The sequence below is a fragment of the Pleurodeles waltl genome, chromosome 7, assembly GCF_031143425.1.
Source record: "Pleurodeles waltl isolate 20211129_DDA chromosome 7, aPleWal1.hap1.20221129, whole genome shotgun sequence".
Taxonomy (NCBI): domain Eukaryota; kingdom Metazoa; phylum Chordata; class Amphibia; order Caudata; family Salamandridae; genus Pleurodeles; species Pleurodeles waltl.
The window spans coordinates 71,468,804-71,486,671 of record NC_090446.1 but is presented as its reverse complement, the minus strand read 5'-3'; positions in this window follow the sequence as shown (position 1 = coordinate 71,486,671).

Below are 17,868 nucleotides of genomic sequence, written 5' to 3'. Positions count from 1 at the left end.
ATGTGATGGAACAGCTACAGAGACACCGTGTGTGGTTATTAGGAGACTCTGGTTACCCCAACCTGTCCTGGCTATTGACCCCAGTAAGGAATCCCCGGACCAGGGCAGAGGAACGGTACAATGAGGCCCATGGCCGAACTAGGAGGATCATAGAAAGGACCTTCGGCCTCTTGAAGGCCAGGTTTAGGTGCCTGCATATGACAGGTGGATCCCTAATGTACTCACCAAAGAAGGTGTGCCAGATCATCGTGGCCTGCTGTATGCTTCACAATCTTGCTTTGCGACGCCAGGTGCCTTTCCTGCAGGAGGATGGTCCACATGGTGGTGTTGTAGCAGCTGTGGAGCCTGTGGAGAGTGAAGAGGAGGAAGACGACGGGGACAACACGGACAACAGGGATACAGTCATACAACAATATTTTCAGTAGCACACAGGTAAGAAGCAACCGCGCCATTTCACATTGACTTAAGGCCTCCTGCGTCTCTACTGTCTGTTTTTCCCCCCAGTTCCTTTTAACTGACTTGTGACTTTCCCTTCCCTTTTCAGAGCTGTATGACCCACTGCATGACTTCTGCTTTGTTTGCCAATGGACTACTGCTTATTGACATTGGTATGTTGTCATCACAATGTAACTGAACATCATTGCACCGTTATGTGTAATAAATTTTTGAAAATTACAAACAGACTCCTGTTAATTTAAGTGCAAATAGTGATTTATTTCAAGTGCTACATATAGGTACATGATTGTAAAACGGTGATGGGTGGGGGTGGAGTAATGTCCATGGCAGAGTCCAGTTCTCTGTTTCACAGGTGCATTGTCCATATGCCTGTGGAAGGATGGAGCAGGGGCATTTTAAGGTTGGACAGGGTGACAATGTGGGACAGTGGGATGACATCAGGGGGTATCTTATGCTGGCGGGGGTCTTGACATCCTACTCTGTCTTCTTGTGAGATCTTGTGAGGTTGTTCTTCAGCAGGAGGTGGGGTTCTGGTGGCCTGTCGTTGTGTGGGGGCCTCCTGTCCACTAGCGCCGGCGGAGGTGGTAGGCTGTTCCTGGTCCAGGCTAGTGACAGGGGCCCTTTGGGGTGCCACATGGTCCTGCAATGTGGTGACTATCTGGTTAAGGGCGAGGACGATGGTCCCCATTGCGGAACCAATGTTCCTGAGTTCCTCTCTGAACCCCATGTACCGTTCCTCCTGCTGTGCCTGGATCTCCTGGAACCTGGCCAGTACCGTCGCCATCGTCTCCTGGGAGTGGTGGTAGGCTCCCATGATGGAGGAGAGGGCCTCTTGGAGAGTGGGTTCCCTGGGCCTGTTCCCCCCCTGTCGCACATCAGCCCTCCCAGTTCCCCTGTTTCCCTGGGCCTCTGTCCCCTGGACGGTGTGCCCACTACCACTGCCCCCAGGTTCCTGTTGTTGTTGGGGTGGTGGGTCAACCTGGGTGCCCTGTAGTGGCGGACACACCGCTGATTGACGTGTCCTGGAGACAGAGGCATGGGAACGCTGGGTGGGAGCTGTGCTGGTGTTCCCAGAGGGGGTTGGGTCTGCTGTAGCCTGTGGCTGTGTGTGGGGAACCGTCTGTCCAGAGGTCCCCGATGGTCCGGGCTGGTCATCAGGGTCCAGGGAGACAGAGCTGCTGTCATCGCTGGGGGCCTCTTCTGGGGGTGGGATGGACATCTCTGGACCCTCTGTGGTGGTGTGGTGGCGTTCGGGTCCTGTAGGGGTATAAGGGTATGGTTATTGCTTCTGTGTGTGGCATTTCATGTGATGGGTGGGTGGACGTGTACCCAAGTGCAGGCATTCCCTTGTGGGGGCTTTTGTGAGGGTGGCTTGTGGGGGTGATGTGTGTGTGCAGTGGGCATGCTTTGGTGATGGGTGTCCATGCTTTGTGGTCGCATGCAGGGCTTGGTGTTGGGATGGGTGGGTTGTGATGGTGAGACATTTGCAAGGAGTGGTTGTGATGGGGGTGGGGGTGAGGGTGGGGGTGAGGGTGGGGGTATGTGCTGGCATGCAGGTGGGGTGGGGGTGGAAGTAGTAGTTGAGAATTGACTTACCAGAGTCCATTCCTCCACCTACTCCTGTGAGGCCCTCAGGATGCAGGATGTTAAAGACTTCCTCCTCCCATGCTGTGAATTCTGGGGGTTGAGGTGGGGGTCCGCCGCCAGTCTTCTGCACGGCGATGTTGTGCCTTGATACCATGGAACGCACCTTCCCCCGTAGGTCGTTCCATCGCTTCCTGATGTCGTCCCAATTGCGTGGATGCTGTCCCACAGCGTTGACCCTGTCGACTATCCTTTGCCATAGCTCCATCTTCCTAGCAATTGTGGTGTTCTGCACCTGTGCCCCGAATAGCTGGGGCTCTACACGGACTATTTCCTCCACCATGACCCTGAGTTCTGCGTCCGGGAACCTGGGGTGTCTTTGGGGTGCCATGGGGTGGTGTGGTTGAGGTGAGGGGAGTTGTATGTGTTGTGGGGTGTAATGTGTGTGGTGGTGTATGGTGTATTGTGCGTGGTTATTGTGTGGGTGATGTTGTGATTTGGCTCTGTGTGATGGTCTACTCTAAGCAGTGCTGTCTCTCTGTGTCCTAGAATCGCAATTGTTGTCGTAGGGGTTTGTGGGTGATGTGGGTGTGTGTTTTATATTGTATTGGGTGTGTGGGAGTGGTGTGTGTATGTGTCTCAGGTATGTATATTTCAAATTGTCCAATGTGGCTGTGTTTTGTTCGTGTGTGTGTATTTTGACCGCAGCGGTGTGTACCGCCAATGGAATACCGCGGTCGAAAGACCGCCTCGTGGATTCGTGGGTCGTAATGGCATGGGCGTATTTCTGTTGGCTTGACGGTGTAGGTTTGGTCATCGCCATTTTTTCGCTGACCTTTGGTGTGGCGGACTTTTGTGGATGTCGGATTTTTGGAGGTTTGCAAGTGGCGGGTCAGAATGACCGTGGCGGTTGACCGCGACCGCGGCGGTGTTATGGCGGTCTTCTGACCGGCGGTAAGCGCCTTTTACCGCTGAGGTCAGAATGAGGGCCTATGGGGGTTATTACAACTTTGAAGGAGGTGTTAATCCGTCCCAAAAGTGACGGTAAAGTGACGGATATACCACCAGCCGTATTACGAGGTCCATAGGATATAATGGACTCGTAACACAAGGATGTTGGTTCTTATTGCACCAAAATCAACATGCAGAGTAAAACCTGATATTCTTTCCTCCTGTCTGCTGAAATTGAATGATGGATGAAATATTTACCATACCTAGTAATTACTGGATGTGATATTACTACCCAACTCATAATTTCGACTCCTGCACAGATGGTTACATGGGGGTCGGAAAACACTGGGCCACTCATAATCAGGGCCTTGATCTTCTTTGAACATTTTGTAACAACATATCTTATACTGTGTGCAATACAATTTCAAAATAATGACTTACATATTCACAGTGCTTCATTTGTGAGTTGGGACCTTGTAGCACTATAAATAAACCTCACTAATCTCCAGTGCACCCACCCATGATCAGTTCTGTAACTGACTGGTTACACACAGACATCTGCAGTGATCACATTAACCAATTGAGGTTTCATAACATAAAAGAATGCATTTTCCAAGGATTGTTCTAACTTTCTTTATTTTTAATTTAAGATGTCTGTATTATATGTACAAAGTTACCTGAAGGTAAAAGCTTCACAAACCGTGCTACAGAATATTTTGTTCTCTTTTAGCCACGTCTCCTTCCCTGCCCTACTGCACTCAGGATCACAGTTCCCTTCCTATGCTTTTTAATGCACTTCAATCTCTGGATGAGCTGCAAAATTTGCTTATGTATGCTGTTGGAGGGAGGCTGTATTCAGTAACCTTGTGTGTAATGTACAATTAAATATGTATCCTTGTTTGTGTCGTTAGAGTTTATGTTGTCAGTGCCAGTGTGTGTTTTGTGGTTGACACTTTTCTGTGGTCGGTACCTTTGTGTGTAATGAGGTGGGGCCCAAGTTATCAGCATCCACATGTCTGTTCCTAGAGCATTTGCAGGGGGTGGGAGTAGATGTCTGTGTATTTGTTTTGGGAGGTCTTCTGAGGTTCATTCTACAGTGTATGTTGCTGGAGTCCTTGTCACTATGAATATATGCCCCTGTTTTATGTTGCTATGGCATCTTCTGTCAGTGCCACTATGTGTGTGTTTCTTGTTGACAGCCTACTATGATCAGCAACCCTATCTGTTGCTGGAGTATTTCCTGGCAGTGCATATGTATATGATTTTTTTGTGTGAGGCTTCTTCTGGTCAGTGCTACTGTGTGTGTTGTTGGATCTATCTTGTAAAAGGTCTCCAGTAAACCATGACTGTGAATTTTGCTTAAGCTCTCCTGTGGTCAGGTACAGTGTTTGTCTGATGGCTGCACAGTACAGTGCCTTTGTGTGCTGTAGGATGGTTTCTTTAGTCAGTTGTTTTATGATATTTTGGTTCTCAGTGCTTGATTTAGAGTTTGGAAAAGGGGGCATTCAGTCACAACCCTAATAGATATCCCATCTCCTACATTTAAGGTGTGTTTGTGACCAAGTATCCCATTTGCCAAACTCTAAATCAGGCTCCTAGTTTTTAAGTATAGCCTGAAGACAGATTTAGACAGCCTCATGTTTTACAAGAAAATCATAATAAAAATACAGGCATATAGGAGGCCTTTAGTCAACCATCTTTCTCCATTGGGCTGCTCAAATGTCACTCAACAATGCTCCTTCCCACTATAGAACAGACTATAGAAGACCGGGTAAGCACACTTCAGCCATTGTATATGTGTATTTTAAATGACTATTTTGGATGTAGTGAAGTATAATTCCTCTTAAAACATAAACCCTCTGTACTGTCCCCCTACTAAAGTTAGATCTTTGAAGGCACTTGTATATACCAGTGAATGCTAATTGTTTAGTTTAGTTTATTTATTGTTGTTTGATCATATGCCAATAGAGGCACAATACATATTAAAGCATCACAACGTTGTAAATCTTTCACTTTCCTGTATTTCCTATAAAATTATAAAATTTATGTCTTCTTTTATGACTATTAAAAACAGTTATAACTAAAATAAAATGTATTTTTCCATTCACTAATATACCCCACCCATATGATATTCCTAGTGCTAACGCGTCCCTTGATGATCATTTATTTCACATCAGGACTCGTTTTAGGCCAATGAATCTTTTGACCCAGTTGAGAGACACCGTAGGATGAGATAACTAATCAATATGTCAATCGATACATCAATATTGTCGTCAATATTTATCACAACAATACATTTCACTTTAGTCAAAGTCATTAATCAATTCAATCGACGCTACCATGACCTTTCAGTCATGAATAACCACACCAGTTAATAGAATTTTATGAATTTTTATTCCCTATTAATTAAAATTCTAACATCAAATGCGTTAATCTCAAAACCAAGAAACACAATAGCATAGTCACGATATGGCAGCTTTGATAAGATTTCAATAAGGCAAGAATCACGAACATTAGAATATAACACGGCGTGAACATAGAACAAGTTTAGCAGAGTGTCATTATCGCATCAGTTCAACAGCATAATGTCAGTCATTTGTCTATTTGCGTCAATTTGGTGAACACCTGTCCTAACCACTGATTGGCATTAGCATGTTGGGCTTCATGCAAAACAATTTGGAACACTAATTTGGAAAACATCTAACTAAGGTCTCTGTCAAAAGCAAGTAGTTGGTACCTAGAAAGGAAAGGCAAACAGACAAATTACAATTGCATTGTCATAATTACCCTCCAAGAATTGGGTCAGCTCACAGGCTCAGTCTTCGTCTTCAGGACATCAGTCAAATCGCCATCAGTCAGGACTCAACTAAAGGGCAAAAGGCACTTCCCTCATAAGGAGGAAAAGTGTAAATGGGCAGTCTATGGGTGAGGATTGGTTTTCAATAAGTCTCAAATCACCAAACAGAGTGACAGAGTTTCTGGATAAAATCAATAGCACTCCCTACCTAATTCTTTTGACCTCCCTGTCACATGGGTTTTTATCTCTTTTTCGTAGTACATTCCCCCAAAATTCTATTGGACATCTTCTATACCCCACTATCTTTAGCCTATTAAATTTGACATTAGGTAATTCTAATCTTCACCCCATATTGGTTTACAGATCTTTGATTGGTCTTCGCAATTGACGTCTTCAGAGGTGGCACGTCCGGTGTGACTTCATATTTTGGAATGTTTTGGCACATCGTTTGGTCAGCAGTTCCATTGTATTCACCGTTCTTAATGACCTTGTACATTACATTAATCTACACTTGTTTCAATTCATTTATAACATTTAATCCATGGCACAGAAGATGCGACTGGGAACGGATTTAACATGGTTACATTCATCTTCCAAGTTTGAAGAAAAATGACCTTTTGCTGGGTCATGGCTCCTTGTGAGTCAGCACACTGAAAAATAGAAAAATGCGTTTAATATGAGAGGCAGGCAGCTAAGCTGCAGCTCACGCTAACTTAAGGCCTATAAGGATTTTCAATACAGATTCAATAATGCAAATGTTAATATAAGCTTAATTGAACATAACATAAACTTTTCATTATTCGTTGACGTATACATTGGTGGCCACTCTTAGTGGTCACTATTCAGGTGCACGTTTAAGCAAAATCGTTATTATTATAGTTTCTATGCGGCATCATCACACATTGATATATAAACATTTCATGTTAATATAGATTATATAAGCTACGCTCTCTCAGTCCCTCCTCTGATGACGTCCGTCATCACATAAACCTTTCCCCTTGACCTTTCACTTAATTTTTCACTTTACGCATAATGCGCATTTCAACATCTTGTCCCTTATGTGAACTTTCCCAAATTTCGTTGAACATTTTCTCCCTTTCACTTTCTTCATTTCTCCTGGTTCTCTTTGTCCAATTTCTTTTCATTTTATCATTCATTTTGCATGCTCCCCATAATCCGAATAGACAGGCCAGAACAATTAATAGACCTCCTAATATTTTTGCAAGTACCCCATTCCAAATGTTGCTAAACCAGCTTCCCACTCTGGTAATTCCTTTTCCAAATTTTTCCCACACTCCAGGTTCCTTCAAATCCTTCAAATCTGCGCTATCTTTGGTTAGGTTAGTAAGCATCCCTCTAATCTTTTTACTGTTATCAGGTATGAATGAGCAACAATGACGCTCGTTGAGCATCTTGCAGACCCCTCCACTCTTTGCTAAAAGAATGTCTAAAGCAAGCCGATTTTGAAGAGTCATAGCTCTTTCCGCAGCAAGTTCAGTATCCATCAGGAGTATTGCCCCTGTAAAATTTGTCAGCATGTTATCCACAATAGAAGACAACCTTTGAATCTTCATGGAGTTCAAGATAACCCCTATTGAAGGGATTATGGCTCCAAATATGTCGCCAATGACAGCAGCCACTGACTCTCCTTTTTGTCTAGCATGTTGTATTTCAGACGTTTTAGGTATTTGCTTTAGGTCATCAATCTGGTAGATCTTTGGGAAAACTACTCCCAAATAACATGTCCCATACCATCCCTTATGGAGATGGTAATAAACATTAAGTCCACAGATATAATAGATCCCAGGGATCGATGGATCTTGTCCATTCAACATAAATGTCCATTTACTCTGAAACAAAAACACATGTCTGCATTCACTCGTTCCCACAAATAAAGTGTCTTGATCAGATTTTGGCCTATATATACAAAGCCTACCTACATTTAATGCATCTATAGCTAATTTGCCTTGCGTCTTTATTGCAGTGTAAGCATAATCATTTGCATATGTGCGTTTTTCTAGTCCCTTTTCTAATCTTTCTTTTAATGCTTTGCGTCTATCATCAGTGTGATCTAAAAAGCTTTTATCTACAGGTGTCAATAAACAGGTCAGATTGTTGCGGTGTGCATAAGCTGTCCCAAATGTAAGTGTCGGTTCAAAGAAGCCTCTAACTATTTTTATATTATGCTCCTTAGCTAATTTGTTCAGAAACTCAATCACAGGCACCAAAGAAAACACAACATCCAAATTTGAATAAAAGTATTACACATGCTCTTGATTATAGAATCTTGTTAATAGCAAGCTACAGCTAATCCCGTAGGTTAACGGAAAGCTATGATAGGTGACCCCTTCTTGCACTGATGAAGGAATCTTTGTAGACACATAACAGTTCTTCGCATCCATAGTCTCATCATACTCATTCAGCAAGCGATAGAAGACGTTAGTAGAAAGTTCCCCCTTAGAATTAGTCCCCTCATGCAAGTGTCTTGCATCCTTCTCAAACTTTTCCCACAGTGTTAAAGTTGTAGTCTCAGGTTTTGAAGCATTGTTAGTCACTTTCTTATCCAACCACGGCATTCCCACAATCACTCCTACAATTATTATTGCACACACAATACCTATTATAAGGCTCAACCAACCACACACTTTACTCTTCTTGTTACTACCCCGATTATAAGCCATGTCTGTATAAAATCAGATAGTAGAATAACAATCAACTTGAGGACGATAATAAACTTTTTTTCTTCTTTCTCTCTTTCTGCGTGTATTTACAGCGTTTTCATTCACTCCACGACCCCTTTGTCAAATCAGGTTAGCAGCTTGTCATAATCAGGTTTCTCAAAGTCAAATCAGGTTATCAATGTCTCATCCAGTAATTTATAAGTCTCTTTCTTTCGTTTTTCAGTTTTCGATTTTAACAAAGTCCTTTTCTTTGAATTACTTCAGGTACCGTATTATTGGCCTGGTACTTCTCGATCAAAACAGAACGCTAAGAATTCTTGTTGCCATTCAGATGTGGTTGCATATGCCCACTCAGGACCTGCGTACCTTCTGTTTGCAGTTCACTTTCTTTTTAATCTGCGTTCACCTTGTAATTCTCCTTCACTCAACTCCTCTACTCGAGATGTATCAGTCTCTTCTGTTATTGTTTCACCTGGCACGCTCCTTACTTTTGCAGTCTGTTTCTCTGGCCAGTTATCTCCTTAATGTGTCTTCTTTCGGCTCGGCTTTTCAGGACGCGGAACAGCACCCTCCTCTTGTAATATGGTGTTTTCTCTTGATGGACCTGCAACTGGCTCAGGGGATGCCGGTGTACTTTGATCTCTTTCTACTATTTCGCCTTCTTCTTCTTCTTCTTGATCTGTAACGGGTTCAAGTTCTAACCCGTAACCGTCTATTTCTGGGAGAACCTCTCCTTGATTTAGTTCTCCTGCTGCCTCTACTGAGATAGGCACACTGTCACCTCTCTCGAACTCATTCACTGTTTGAGGGACGAGGCTGTTCTCAGTGGGCTCTCCTGCAGTCTCAGTTTCCTCTTGGCTGTTATCTAGCCCTGAGACTTCCCTCTCCGGATTTGTTGTGCCGGAAACTTCAAGTTCCTCATCAGTTGGACACGTTACTTTCTTCGTGTGACTGGCATGTATCCAGTTTGGAACGCCTGCACATTTCACAGCAGTGGTTGTTGTCAAGATTACTTGATATGGCCCCTTCCAACGCGGCTCCAAACACAATTTCTCACATGCTTCTTGACAACCACCCAGTCACCGGCTTGTAGGGTGGGACCTGGATCTCCAATCGGTGGCAATGTGTTAGCTTCTACCTGGTGAGAGAAAGAGCGAATCACATCAGCCAAGCCTTTGCAGTAGTCCAACACCGTTTCATCTGTGATATTCACTAGAGCATTCGCAGGTACTGCCGGTAGCCTCATAGCTCTACATATCAGGATTTCATGGGGTGATAGTCCTGTCTTCTTATCAGGGGTGTTCCTCATTGACATCAGCACTAAGGGCAATGCATCTGGCCATTTCATATTGGTAGCTGTGCACATTTTTGCCATTCTTGATTTCAAGGTACCATTCATTTGCTCTACTAGTCCTGATGCTTCAGGGCGATAGCTACAATGCAGCTTCTGTTCGATGTCTAATGCAGCACACAGGAGTTTAATCACCTCATTGTCGAAGTGTCTGCCCCTATCTGACTCTATAGAGACCGGAATCCCGAACCTGGGTATTAATTCCCTAAGCAGCAGTTTTGCAACTGTGAGACTGTCATTTCTACGTGTGGGGTAAGCTTCAATCCAGTGACTGAAAAAACACAATCACCAACACGTACTTCAGTCCTCCGTAAACAGGCATCTCAATAAAATCCAATTGCAACTTGCTAAATGGACCGCCAGCTCTCCCAGTGTGGCTCGAAGTCACCACAGTCCCTTTTCCGGCATTCATCTGCTGACAGATGATACACCTGTGACAGGTAACTTCTGTGGCATGTCTGAATTTTGGATTAAATCAATCGATTTTGAATGACCTGATCATTGCATCTCTCCCAAGGTGAGCCTGTCCATGGTAGAGCCTAGCGAATTGTGACAGAAGACTTTTTGGCAAAACTAATTTCCCCTACTCTGAGACCCACAAGTCGTCAGCCCTTTGTGCACATTGCATTCTTTGCCAGGAGCGTTTTTTCTCTTTGCTAGCACAACCCTGTAATGTCTTTAGCTCATCTAGGGTATCAACCACCCTTAATGCAAGGTTCAAATATGTGTCACTTTCAGTTTGTGGTAACAATTCCCACTGATCCTTGAACGATATACAGTTCAATGCGCAAAACCTTGCGACTTGATCTGCGTAGCCGTTTCCCATGGACACAAAGTCTTGTGACTTAACGTGAGCATTGCATTTCACCACGGCAATTTCAAGAGGTAACTGAATCGCATGTAACAAATCCTTTATTTGTTCACCATTTTTCACTGGACAACCAGAAGAGGTCATGAAACCTCTTTGTGACCACAATTGGCCAAAATCACGTACAATTCCAAATCCGTATCTGCTGTCAGTATAGATGGTGACTCTCAAATTTACAGCTGCGTGGCATGCCTTGGTAAGGGCAACTAGTTCTGCCACTTGTGCCGAATATACTCTCTCGAGCTAGGAAGCTTCGATGATACCAGCTATGGTACATACAGCGTAACCAGCTCTTAGTGTTCCGACTGAATCTCTCAAACAGGACCCATCAACAAACATGATGCAGTCATTTTCTTTTAACTGTGTATCTTGAATATCAGGTCTTGGCTTGGTACATAGTTCTGTTACCTCAAGACAGTCATGCTCAATTTCCTCCTCATTGTTAACTTCAGTATTCTCAGCAGGAAGTAGAGTTGCCGGGTTCAACACAGTACATCGTTTCAGCGAAACATTAGGTGACCCTTCTATAATTGTCTCATATTTGGTGAGACGAGCATTTGTCATGTACTGAGTTTTAGTTCAAGTCAACAAAATTTCAACTGAATGCAGAACCATTACTGTTAGGGGATGTCCCATCACTGTGCCTTCACATTGCGTAAGGCTCTGACCAACTGCTGCAACTGTGCGCAAACAACCCGGTAAGGCTGCTGCGACGGGGTTCAAGGTAGCTGAAAAATATGCTAAAGGGCGATTTGCACCTCCATGGACCTGTGTCAAGACAGACAAAGAACAAGCATCACATTCATGACAAAACAGTAGAAAAGGCTTCATGTAATCAGGCATACCCAAAGCTGGTGCCCTGCACATGCACTCTCATAACTCCATGAATGACTCAAGCTCTTCTTTGGACAAAGCTATGGTTTACGGCTCATCCTTGATCTCTTTACCTGTCAGTCTTATCAAAGGCTTTGAGATAATTGAGAAGTTGGGTATCCACTGGCGACAGTAGCCCACCATTCCCAAAAACATCCTGACATCTCTCTTTGTTGTCAGGGGATTAATTTGCAAAATGGCTGTTATTCTTTCTTTCAATATTCTCCTGGACCCTTTTTCAATTAAGTGTCCTAAGTATTTCACTTCTTTCTGACAGTACTGCAACTTCTTGGGTGACACTTTATGTCTATTCTTTCCCAAATAGTTCAGCAAGGCAATTGTGTCATATTTACAGTTGTCCCTTGTCTTGGATGCAATCAGCAAATCATCAATGTACTGCACTAGAGTCGAGTTAAAAGGCAGTACTAAGGATTCTAAATCCTTTTTCAATAACTGATTGAAAATGGACGGTGACTCAGAAAACCCTTGAGGAATTCTGCACCAGCTGTACACCTTATCCAGGAATTTGAAACTGAATAAAAACTGGCTATCCTCGTGAAGAGGTATCGAAAAGAAGGCTTGTGACAGGTCTACAACGGTGAACCATTCAGCATCACATGGAACCTGAAACATAATCACTGCTGGATTGGGCACAACGGGCAACATTTTACCACAATCTCGTTGATTTTCCTCAAATCCTGCACAATTCGAACCTTCCCACAAGGCTTTTTCAGACCCATTATTGGTGAATTACATGGACTGCTCAACACTTCCTTTAGAACTCCCTGTTTCAAAAAGTCAGCAATTATTTGTGACACTTGAATAAGAACATCTTGTGCCATATGATATTGTGGCACCTGGGGGAACACTGCATTTGGCTTCACTTGAACTTTGACTGGTTCTACTCCTTTTATTAGTCCCACTTCCTTTCCTGTCAAATCCCACACTTTCTCTGTCACCGTTCCCTGAGACTCTGCAGGTAAGTTAATCACTTTAAGCACCGGGAACAATGTAATCAAAGGGTAATCTTCATTTGTAGTTCCTGTCTCTAACTCTGAGAACGGACCATCATCCCCTTCATCATCACTGTTCGTCTACACTTCGATTCCGTCATTGGAACAGGTAATTGAACATTTTGGCCCTCATTCCAACCTTGGCGGTCGGTGTAAAAGCGGCGGCCATTCCGCCGTCAGGCTGGCGGTCCAAAAAATGAAATTCCGACCATGGCGGTCACCGCCAACAGAGACCGCCGCCTCAACACTCCGACCGCCACGGCGGTACAAACAAACAGCTTGGCGGTGACCGCCAACAGCCCGGCGGGAGACAATGTACCGCCTACCCGATCACGACCCACCGGAAACAGACTACAAACGGGAAAACGCTCACCTCGACACACTCCATGCGGAATTTCGAGAGCATGGAACCAGAGATCCAGGTCCTCCCCGCACTTCTCTACCTGCTCCTCTTCCAGGAGCACGCCCGGCGGCGCGGAAGACATCGGTGAGTACTGCACCTACGACACAGGGGAGGGAAAAATTACCGGCACACACCCACCCACCCACACCCACTACAACACACACATCAATGTATTCCAATAGATCACTGTTACAACCCCCAAACCACCCCCCCCAAATAATGCAAAGACCAAAGGAATAGGTACCAAACAGGCGGATATATTAAAAAATGTACACAAATATGAGCACAAAATAAATTAACTATATACACATTATATACAACTACTTTCAGTAGTCCATCGATTGTCCGTGGACCACGGGGTCCTAATCAAATGGGCAAGGCCCAGTCCCAAAACAAGATCCCAACGGAGAGAACACTGCAGGGGCATCAGATTGAAAAAATACAGGCACCTCAGGGGGAAGGGAAGGGGGGGCACCTCAGCCACTTGAGTACACGACGCCAGATCCACGAGGGGCCTCCATGACAACTGTCCTATCCTGGGGATTGCAAAGCCACAGTCTCAACAGTCCATACAGTGGGTGGCCTTCCCACTGGGCCATCCTGGGGAGTGCAAAGCCACAGTCACAACAGTCCATACAGTGGGTGGCCTGCCCACTGGGCCATCCTGGGAAGAGCAAAGCCACAGTCACAACAGTCCATACAGTGGGTGGCCTGCCCACTGGGCCATGCTGGGAAGAGCAAAGCCACAGTCTCAACAGTCCATACAGTGGGTGGCCTGCCCACTGGGCCATCCTGGGGAGAGCAAAGCCACAGTCGCAACAGTCCATACAGTGGGTGGCCTGCCCACTGGGCCATCCTGGGAAGAGCAAAGCCACAGTCTCAACAGTCCATACAGTGGGTGGCCTGCCCACTGGGCCATCCTGGGAAGAGCAAAGCCACAGTCACAACAGTCCATACAGTGAGTGGCCTGCCCACTGGGCCATCCTGGGAAGAGCAAAGCCACAGTCTCAACAGTCCATACAGTGGGTGGCCTGCCCACTGGGCCATCCTGGGAAGAGCAAAGCCACAGTCACAACAGTCCATACAGTTGGTGGCCTGCCCACTGGGCCATCCTGGGAAGAGCAAAGCCACAGTCTCAACAGTCCATACAGTGGGTGGCCTGCCCACTGGGCCATCCTGGGGAGTGCAAAGCCACAGTCTCAACAGTCCATACAGTGGGTGGCCTGCCCACTGGGCCATCCTGGGGAGAGCAAAGCCACAGTCTCTCAAGTCCATAACAGACTCCACTGGTACTGGAGGAGGCATGTTGCCCAGAGGACATCCTGCAGCCCTGCCCGAGACAGATCCTGCCCTGCCACGTCTGCCAAAGGGCCAGCGGTGCTTGACTTGAAGGGCCCAGTTCAGCGGTGCTTGAGACGGCGGGGCCCAGTTCAGCGGTGCTTGCCCAGTTCAGCGGTGCTTGCCCCGTCCAGCGGTGCTTGCCCAGTTCAGCGGTGCTTGCCCAGTTCAGCGGTGCTTGAGACAGCGGTTCCCTGTTCAGCGGTGCTTGAGACGGCGGTCCCCAGCGGAGCGGTGCTGGAGACGGCGGGCCCAGTTCAGCGGTTCTTGACTTGAAGGGCCCAGTTCAGCGGTGCTTGAGACGGCGGTCCCCTGTTCAGCGGTGCTTGAGACGGCGGTCCCCAGCGGAGCAGTGCTGGAGACGGCGGGGCCCAGTTCAGCGGTTTGTGACTTGAAGGGCCCAGTTCAGCGGTGCTTGAGACGGCGGGGCCCTGTTCAGCGGTGCTTGAGACGGCGGTCCCCAGCGGAGCGGTGCTTGAGACGGCGGGGCCCTGTTCAGCGGTGCTTGAGACGGCGGTCCCCAGCGGAGCGGTGCTGGAGACGGCGGGGCCCAGTTCAGCGGTTCTTGACTTGAAGGGCCCAATTCAGCGGTGCTTGAGACGGCGGTCCCCTGTTCAGCGGTGCTTGAGACGGCGGTCCCCAGCGGAGCGGTGCTGGAGACGGCGGGGCCCAGTTCAGCGGTTCTTGACTTGAAGGGCCCAGTTCAGCGGTGCTTGAGACTGCGGGGCCCTGTTCAGCGGTGCTTGAGACGGCGGTCCCCAGAGGAGCGGTGCTTGAGACGGCGGTCCCCTGTTCAGCGGTGCTTGAGACGGCGGTCCCCAGCGGAGCGGTGCTGGAGACGGCGGGGCCCAGTTCAGCGGTTCTTGACTTGAAGGGCCCAGTTCAGTGGTGCTTGAGACGGCGGTTCCCTGTTCAGCGGTGCTTGAGACGTCGGTCCCCAGCGGAGCGGTGCTGGAGACGGCGGGGCCCAGTTCAGCGGTTCTTGACTTGAAGGGCCCAGTTCAGCGGTGCTTGAGACGGCGGTCCCCAGCGGAGCGTTGCTGGAGACGGCGGGGCCCAGTTCAGCGGTTCTTGACTTGAAGGGCCCAGTTCAGCGGTGCTTGAGACGGCTGTTCCCTGTTCAGCGGTGCTTGAGACGGCGGTCCCCAGCGGAGCGGTGCTGGAGACGGCGGGGCCCAGTTCAGCGGTTCTTGACTTGAAGGGCCCAGTTCAGCGGTGCTTGAGACGGCGGTCCCCTGTTCAGCGGTGCTTGAGACGGCAGTCCTTCTATGGCCATCTGCCCAGTGGCTGGTGGGGCCCTCCTGGGCAGCGGGGATGGGGCTCCTTCAATGCCCACCTGGGCTGTGGGTGGTGGGTCCCTCCTGGGCAGCGGCGATGGTGCAGGTGGGGCCCTCCTGGGCAGCTGGGGTGGGGCCTCCCTGGGCAGCGGCAATGGTGCTGGTGGGGTCCTCCTGGGCAGCGGGGATGGGGCCTCCCTGGGCAGCGGCAATGGTGCTGGTGGGGTCCTCCTAGGCAGCGGGGATGGGGCTGGCGGGTCCCTCCTGGGCAGCTGGCCTGCTGCCTGACTTCTCCGCCCTGCTGCCCTTGCCCTCCTTGCCTGAGGGTCTGTGGCCCTTTCCTCCCTTTGGAGCTGTGGCAGGTGACGGTGGCAGGGTAGTGTCCTTGGGGGCTGCTGTCTCAGGGCTCCTGCGCCGGCCCTTGTGTTTCCTGCTCCTCTTCCCAGGGGGTGGGCTGGCTGTCCCCTTGCTGCTGGACGATGTTCCGGCCCTAGGAGCTGGGGGACTCCAAAACCCCTGCACCTTAGTCAAGGGTGCTGCAGGGCTGGTGGTGGCTGAGGTGCTCTTACTAATCCTACCAGATGGAGGGGGTGGGTCAGGGTCTGGAAAGAGGTTTAGTGTGGACAGGTAAAGTTTTTTGGGACAAAAGGGAAGGGTAGGTGCAGTGGGTCTGGGAGTGGAGGAAGAGGATGTGGTTGTAGGAGAGTCAAGTGTGCTGTCTTTGGGTGCAGGTGCATGAGCTGGAGGCTGTCGTGAGGTGGATGGCTGTTGGGTGGGTGGCTGCCTGCGTTTGTGTGGTGTGGAAGAGGGGGTGACAGACACACTGGGAGAGGACACAGGGGACGTGTACATGGTAGTGGGGGTGGTGACTGCACGTGTGCGGACTGTACTGGAGGGTGTGCTGCTGATGGAAGTACTGGCTGATGGTGTTGTGCTTGCAGGTGTGAGTGTAGACGTCACAGGGAGGGAGGAGGGAGACGAGGAGGTGGGGGACACAGAGGTGGTAGTGACTGTTGGCATGTCTGCATCTGGATTGCTTGGGTGAATGCTTGCGTGATCTGTGGTGCTTATGTTTGGATGAGCTGCTCTTGGGTGTTGAGGTGTGTGCAGGCTGGTCTGATGGTGTGGGTGGGACAGGCAGAGGAACAGGAGACTGGGAGGAGGGAGTTAGCAGAGGGAGGCTGGAGACAGGGACAATGGCTGCCGTCAGTGCTGAGGCCAGAGCCTGGAACGATCGCTGATGGGCAGCCTGACCCGAATGAATGCCCTCCAGGTATGCATTACTGCGATGAACCTCCCTCTCCACCCCCTGGATGGCATTCAAAAGGGTAGACTGCCCAACAATGAGCGTTCTGAGGAGGTCAATGACCTCCTCACTGAGGGCAGCTGGGGTAACTGGGGCAGGGCCTGAGGTGCCTGGGGCGAAGGAGATGCCCGCCTTGGTGTACATGCAAGCACGGGGCGAACGCTGAGGGGCTGCATGGAGGGCGGAGCTGGTGCGCTGGGTGGCGGCTGTACCTGTAGGTGCGGGGGGCACGGATGTTGCCGCCACCACAAGGGAGCTCCCTTCCGAGGACGTGTCCGTGTCGCTGTGGTCTCCACGCGTCCCCGTTGTGGAGCTCCCCTCGCCCTCCGTCTCACTGGTCCAGTCTGACTCTGTGGCATGGCCCTCCGGGGCCATGTGAGATGCAGCTCCCTCCTGCCCCGATGCCACTTCTCATCTGCCTGATGATGCTGATGCACACATGCACAGAAAGACAAACAAAAAGGGGGGGGAGAGAAATAAAGACATTTTGAGTGCATGGATTACCGCTACCGTTGGCGGACATGACAGACACAGATGCCCCCTGCACTACGTCGCGCACTTGGGGTCCGCTACGCAATCCGTGGGACATGCCCTACACGCCTAGAGATGACAACTGCACCCATGGATGACACAGGCCCAGGGATAGATGTACTGGTACACTACTGAGGGGGGGTGGGGACACAGGGGCTTACGGAGGGGCCTACCCTATAGATTTCGCCCTGACCTAGGGGGACCCACAGCCCTCCTCCCCCACCCAGACACCTCCACTGTGCGCAAACATAGCAGATTGTGCTTGTACTCACCCCCTTGTGTCTGCTGTGCTGCCCTCACGCGCCCATCCAATTCAGGGTAGGCCACCGCCAGGATCCGGAACATCAGGGGGGTCAATTGACGGCTGGCACCCCGCCTACGTTGGGAGGCCATCCCCAGCAGAGACTCGGCGGTCTTCTTGGTCCCGCGGCAGATGTCC